Here is a 7,909-nt window from a genome sequence, read left to right on the forward strand (position 1 = left end):
AGCCAAAATCAATACCTCTAAGGACGAGGCCTTACTCCTGTCATGCCTCCCAAATAATAAATAACTCATGTACCGCAAAAAGAGCCTAAGGCAGACATGCTGCACATCAAGCAAACCCATAGAACTGACATCTGCATCCGCAAAACTAGTAAACAAAGGAAAATATCGAACAGCAGACAAGCCAGCAGCATTATATAAATCCCCATCAGGATGCTTATCTATGCCTAGGATCTCAGAAAGCCGATCAAAAGTCAAAGACCGTTCAACATTTAACAATCGAAAACGAATCAAGTGTTGCTTTGGGAGATAGACATACGAGCTAATAAATTCAAGAGTCAAGGCACGATAAGATAGTTTATGCATAAGAAAGAGACCCTGCAACCCAAGCTCAAAGAACATATCATACATGGCACCGTCAATTTTGAAAGTGCGCAAAATCTTACGGTCTACACACCGAGTTGGAAGCATTGTTTTGGTAGTCATCAATTCCACAAATTTATCCCTTTGCTCCTTGTCCCGAAATTCAACAAAAAGGAAACTCATCTATAGGTAGAAGCTCCTCCTCTTCCTCCTCGGAAGACTCTACTACCATCGGCTGACGAACGGGAGCGCGCCTCTCCCGTGGCCTCTTGCTACCTTGTCCACTAGTCGACATATCTGTAAAAAGACCAGTATATAATCACAAACCAATTTAATTGCCAAAACAGTCCACGTTTTTAAGACCACTTGAATCGGAAAATTCGATTTTGAAGCCGAAAATCACACATAAACCATGTAAAAGGCAAGGGAATTGCAATTATATAACAAAAAGTGAAGATTCCAAGCAAATAAACACAATTTATAACCAATTTAATGCTAAAAATCAACCCGAATTTTATGAACCCTAATTCCCAAATTTCAAAATTAGGCCTTTAATTCATCAATAAGAGGGTTAATAAGCAAGGAAATAGCAATTGTATATAAGCAATAGAATATTCAAGGCAATAAACACAAGTTTTAAGCAAGAAAATTGAAATTTTCGGACCAAAATAAGAGCAAAAACGGGACTTACTTGAATGATTATGAGCAATGAAATACACAAATAAGCACAAAGGAATGATTTAAATCACTAGCAAGCAATTTAGCACAATATAGGATGAAGATTTGATGATGATATGAAGATATAGAGATGAGGATATAAGTATGAATGAGAGAAAAGAGAAATAAAAGTGACGGAATTAACAATGGAGGTAAGCAAATATGAGAAAGAGAAAGACAAATCAGCCAGTCCAGAAATGTGGAACCCGGTCCAGAAAACATCCTCGATCGAGCCTGACCATCCTCGATCGAGGCACCAAAATCCGGACTTCCCAACTTTCGACATTTGATTTTCTAATTAAATTTTTTGGTTCCTTTATCGAGCCCATGATGCAGTTGATAGAGCATGTAAGTTCCTTGATCGAGCCTCCACTTACTCGATCGAGGAACCAGATTCCGTCCTTTTCTTCACACGTAAATCAACGTGTCGTCTTAAAATCCGTCTTATGCTGCAAAAATCCTCGAAATACATTAAATTCTCTCCCTCACATCACTCAAAACAATGAAATAACTTAATTAAAATACGATTAATGAAATTTAAATTACAAAATTATAAAATATTACAATGCAAACTCCGGGCTGCCTCTCGATAACGCTGGTTTAAGCGGTCCCGCACGACCGTAATACCTCATCAGTAACAGGAATCAATGGCAAAGAGGTCAACGACCTCTATTACCCCAATATGGGCACCTTCATAATAGAGTTTCAATCGTTTCCCATTCACTTTGAAAGTCTCACCTTTGTCAGTTTGCAGTGTAACTGACCCAAATTTGTTCACCTCAACAACTGTGAACGGTCGAGACCATCTACTCCTTAGCTTACCTGGGAACAGACGCAAACGAGAATTAAATAGCAATACCTTTTCACCAACATGGAATTCTCTTTGAAAAATATGCTTGTCATGCCACTTCTTTGTTCGTTCCTTGTACACTTGAGCACTATCATAGGCATGCAGTCGAAACTCATTAAGCTCATTTAACTGCATCAATCTTTTCTCACCCGCCAGTGAGGGATCCATATTTAGCTTTTTTATGGCCCACATAGCCTTGTACTCAAGCTCCACAGGTAAATGACAGAATTTGCCATAGACTAATCGGTAAGGTAATGCTCTAATCGGCATCTAGTATGCATTACGGTAAGCCCATAAGGTGTCATCAAGCTTCCGACTCCAATCTTTTCTATTCTTGCTTACTACCTTCTCCAAGATTTGTTTCAATTCTCTGTTAAAAGCCTCTACTTGTCCACTAGTTTGAGGATAATATGCCAATCCTCTACGGTGTGTAACGCCATATTTCTTCAATAAAGAATTAAGATGACGTTCATTGAAATGCTTTCCTCCATCACTAATCACCGCGCGAGGCACTCAAAACCGTGGAAAGATGATTTTCTAAAACAACTTAACAACAGATTTAGAAACATAATCTACAGCTACTAAAATATATTGATTCCCATGAGAAGTAGGGAATGGCCCTTGGTAGTCAATACCCCAAACATCAAAATTCTCCACCTCTAAGATTCCAGTTTGAGGCATCTCGTGCCTTTGTGAAATATTACATGTTATTTGACATGCATCACAAGAACGGACAAAAGTAGTAGCATCTTTCAAGATAGTTGGCCAAAAGAAACCCGATTGCATTACCTTAGCAAAAGTCCTATAAGGACCATGATGACCACCATAAGAAGAAGAGTGACAATGAGAGAGAATGGCATGTACCTCACCCTCTGAAATACACCGTCTATAAATATCGTCTGCGCACTCCCGGAACAAGTATGGATCATACCAGAAATATCGCTTCACATCATGCATAAATCTCTTCTTCTGTTGATAAGACAAGTCAGGAGGAAGAATACCTCCAACCAAGTAATTAGCATAATCTGCAAACCATGGAGTGCTCGCAGCAATAGCTAGAAGATGGTCATCTGGAAAAGAACCATCAATAGGCAAAATCTCTCTTCCTGCAAATCTCAATCTAGACAAATGATCTACAACAACATTCTCAGCACCAGACTTATCACGAATTTCTAAATCAAATTCTTGCAATAATAAAATCCATCTAATAAGTCGTGGTTTAGCTTCTTGTTTAGTTAAAAGATATTTTAATACTGCATGGTCAGTATGAACAATAACTTTAGAACCAACAAGATAAGCTCTAAAACTGTCTAAATCATAGACAACTGCAAGAAGCTCCTTCTCCGTAGTAGCATAGTTGGTCTGCGCATCATCAAGAGTCTTACTTGCATAGTAAATAGCATGAAACACCTTATCTTTTCTTTGCCCCAAAACAGCTCCAACTGCATAGTCACTGGCATCGCACATAATCTCAAAAGAAAAACTCCAATCCGGAGATCGGATTATAGGAGCTGAGATAAGAGCTTGTTTAATCCTGTCAAAAGACTTAACACACTCATCAGTAAACACAAAAGGTGTATCTTTATGAAGCAGCTGTGTTAGAGGTTGAGCAATTTTTGAAAAATCCTTAATAAAGCGACGATAGAATCCTGTATGACCAAGAAAACTACGCACACTCTTAACATTAACCGGATACGGGAGTTGCTCAATTACCTCAACTTTAGCTTTATCCACTTGGATACCTTTACCTGACACAAAATGACCAAGTACCACCCCTTCAGTAACCATGAAGTGGCATTTCTCCCAGTTGAGCACAAGATTACTCTCCTCACAGCCCTGCAAAACCTTAGTCAAGTTTCTCAAGCAAACATCAAAATCACTACCATAAAAACTGAAATCATCCATAAAGACTTTCATAATAGACTCTACGTAATCAGAAAATATGGCCATCATACAACGCTGAAAGGTAGTTGGGGAATTACATAAACCAAAAGTAATCCTCTTATAAGCAAATACATCATATGGACATGTGAAAGTAGTCTTTTCCTGATCGTCAGGATGAATGGGTATCTGAAAGAAATCGGAGTAGCCATCTAGATAACAGAAATAACTATGGCATGCTAATCTCTCTAACATCTGATCAATATAAGGAAGTGGGAAGTGGTCTTTCTTAGTAGCTGTGTTCAACTTCCTATAATCAATACACATCCTCCAACCTGTAACAAGTCTAGTAGCAATTAATTCATTCTTATCATTCTTCACTACTGTAGTACCTCCCTTCTTAGGTACAACTTGGATAAGACTCGCCCACTTAGAATCAGATATAGAGAAAATAATGCCAGCATCAAGTAATTTCTGTACCTCTTTCCTTACCACCTCCTGCATTGGAGGATTTAGTCGTCTCTGACCATATGCACTAGGCTTGTGGCCTTCTTCGAAGTGAATACGATGCATACAAAAGTCAGGACTAATACCTTGTAAATCATCAATGCTATACCCAATGGCCTTTTTATAAGTTTTCAAAACAGTCAACAAATCAGAAAGTTGGCCTTCAGTTACACTAGCATTGACAATTACTGGGTTCATTTCACAGTCATCCAAAAATTCGTACTTAAGATGAGAGGGAAAGGGTTTAAGTTCAGGTTTCTTAACCTCGGTAACCTTAGACGGGATACCTAAGATGTATACCTTTTGATGTGGGCATTCCTCTCTAGTTAGCAACATCTCAATCTCATCAACTTCTTGACTCCATGAACCCGTCTCAGCAGCTGAATCAGAAACAAGGGCAATCTCCAGAGGATCCCTATTGAAACACATAGCAAGACACTCATCAATAGTAAAATCAACAATATCTATACTATGACAAGTTTCTTCTATCATGGGATGTTTTAAAGCTTTTTCAAAGTTAAAAACAATAGTATCATCCCCCACAGCTAAAGTCAGTCTCCCTCTCCTAACATCTATAACCGCCCCCGCTGTGTGAAGGAATGGTCTACCTAAGATGATAGGAATTTGGTTGTCCTCAGCCATATCTAAGACAACAAAATCAACGGGAATGAAGAATTTCCCAACTCGAATGGGAACATCCTCCAACACACTCAATGGGTGCTTAATAGATCGATCAGCTATCTGCAAAGTCATATTAGTAACAGTCATTTGACCCATATCTAATTTCTTACAAATAGAATAAGGCATGACACTAACGCTAGCTCCTAAATCACAAAGAGCTTTACTAATAGCAAGATGACCAATATGACAAGAGATAGGAAAACTCCCTGGATCCTTAAGCTTAGGTGGTGAATTAGCTTGCAACACGGCTGGGTAAAAGCAACGGTCTCCACCTTATCAAAGGACCTCTTCCTTGTCAATATTTCTTTCATAAACTTCGCATAAGACGGCACTTGAGTGATCAACTCAGTAAAAGGAACACTTACCTATAAGTACTTCACTACCTCCATAAACCTTCCGAACTGCTTGTCGAGCTTAAACTTTGGTTGACGATGCGGAAAAGGTAGTGCAATAGTAATCGGCTGGACTTCCTTTGCTTTAGAATCAACTTTTGAAACACCATCATCAACCAGGAAGGTTCATCGATCGAGCCTTGATGTCACTCGATCGAGTACTGAAGTTCCTCGATCGAGCCTGATGCTACTCGATCGAGGAACCTTGGCAGATCCATTTATTTTATTTTTCTCGCTTTTATTCTCATCTCGTATTTCAGTTTCGTCAACTTCTTTTTCACCGTCACTTAGCTCCAAATTACCCAATCCCTTGGGATGCATTTAGGTACCTCATCTTCATTTGTGGGCAATTCTTCTTCATTACTTGGCAATTCCGGATTTTGATATGTGGTACCGCTCCTCAATTGAATAATATTAGCTTGCTCATGAGCTTGTTTACCTTGAGGAGGAAGATTTCCGGGCTGTTTTGAAGAATTATGAACCGTCATCCGAGCCACTTGTGTATCCAACATCTTATTATGGGCAATCAACTCAGAGATTTGAGCCGTCTGCTTTTGTTGCATTGACAAGGTTTGTTGTAAGAGAGCTCTGAACTCCGCCATCTCATTATTTGGAGCTTGTTGAGGAATTTGTTGAGGAGTTTGTTGAGGAGGTTATTGATATTGATTATTAAACTGCTGACCTCCTTGATTTTGCCTTTGATATCCTCCTTGTGGTTGATTACCACGGTTCTGAGGAATAGTATATGGATTTTTCTGTGGTTGTTGCGGCTGTGGATTTTGCACATTCTGACTAGACCATTGATGGAAAGGATGCTCCTTCGTTCTTTCATTGTAAAAGTTAGAGAAAGGTGTACCTTGCCTAAAAGATTGATAGGCATTAACTTGCTCCAATGTGCTCAAACACTCAGCTGCATTATGACCATCCATACCACATCTAGCACAAGACTCCTCCTGTTGACTCATAGCATGAACTACCTCTTTACTACCCAAATATAGGTAGTCTTCATCTCAGCAATTTGGGCAGAAATAGCCTCCAACTGTGCCGCAAGAGCATTATCTCCACCATTCCCACGCGTACTTCCCCTAGGATTTCCATACTTAGTAGTATGGATAGCAATCTGATCAATTAACTTCCACGCGGTATTATCATTAGTGTTGTCCTGCAACCTCCTATTAATTAGCTGAAGAATCTAGTAAAGCATGATGATCGTCGTACAACCTGTTATAAAACTGGTTGCAAAGAAACCACTGATGAAAGCCATGATGGGGAACTGAATGGACCAAACGTTTGAAGCGAATCCATGCTTCATTCAAATCTTCAGTAGCTGCTTGCTTGAAACTGGTTATCTGACTTCTCAACGCATTAATTTTCTGGGGTGGGAAGTTTCTCTTGTAGAAAGCAAGAGCTAGAGTATTCCAGTTAGTAATTCCTTCATCCTCCATATTTAAATCTCGCAACCACTCCGTGACACCATCTTTTAGAGAAAAAGGAAAGAGCACCAACTTCACCTGATCTTGTGTCACCCTAGTAGTGAAAGGGATGGAACAACAATAAGTAACGAATTTCTCCATATGTTTTGTAGGGTCTTCAGTAGTTCAACCTCCAAATAAATTCCGTTCCACCAAATTGATGTAAGATGGACGAATCTCAAAAGTTCCATTGTCTGAGATAGGGAGCTTAAATCCTTTTGGGATGGAAGCCAAAGTAGGCTCGAAATGACTGGCTAAAGTAGGCATGATGGTGATCTCAGGAACTGGAATTTCAAGATCAGAAATAGCGTCCTCTTCAAAGGACTGATTTTCTGAAGTGGTAGAATGCTCCGTCTCAACGTCAAGTATACTCAAGTCTTCTACTTGACCCGCTTCGTTCTGAAACTTTCGTCTGTAACGAAAAGTCTTCTCTGGCTCGGGATATATTAGAAGAATCTCGGACCTAGTTGACCTGGGCATACACGAAACTAACAAGAAAAGTGTGAGAGCGGTCTCAAGGAACTAGGTTCCCTGAGACAAAAAGACAAAATAAACAAAAAAAAACTAGAAAATTGTTGCCTCCCCGGCAACGGCGCCAATGATGTGACTCATATTTGAGCTCATTTAGTCCCCGAATTAACTTCGTTCCTATGCTTTATAGCACATAATTGGGTCATTTACTATCTTTAGTTTCCCATTTTGCATATTCTTTGAGGTTTTGTCTCCTTGGTAGAAAAGGAGTGCTAACCTTGCATTTATGAGGCGGAATGGAGCTAAATTGATCGCATCTAATGACCAAGCATCAAAAAGAAGACAACACTAGAAGGCCTAAGTAGATAATAAAGTGAAATGGGAAATGATAAAAGGATCCTTGCATCCCCGAAATGATCCTTGCGGATTGTTAAGGAGGAAAAGAAGAGAAGTTATCTGCCCAGGAATCCGAGAGGATCAGGCACGATCCGGGCGTCCCGTAGCACCAAGATCCGGGCGTCTTGTGCCCAAGACGAGCATCCTGCAGCGCAAAGATCCGAGCGTCTTCCCCTAGGATC

The 7,909-nt window shown here is 39.8% G+C and overlaps 1 non-coding gene across 1 annotated transcript; it reads left to right on the top strand.

The window, feature by feature from the left end:
• The first annotated feature begins 6,645 nt into the window (after nt 1–6,645).
• Nucleotides 6,646–6,752, top strand: LOC141625576 (small nucleolar RNA R71). Its single transcript, XR_012535348.1, has one exon. It is a non-coding gene; the product is annotated as a small nucleolar RNA R71 (small nucleolar RNA).
• Nucleotides 6,753–7,909: the final 1,157 nt, after the last annotated feature.

The sequence above is a fragment of the Silene latifolia genome, chromosome X, assembly GCF_048544455.1.
Source record: "Silene latifolia isolate original U9 population chromosome X, ASM4854445v1, whole genome shotgun sequence".
Classification (NCBI taxonomy): Eukaryota; Viridiplantae; Streptophyta; class Magnoliopsida; order Caryophyllales; family Caryophyllaceae; genus Silene; species Silene latifolia.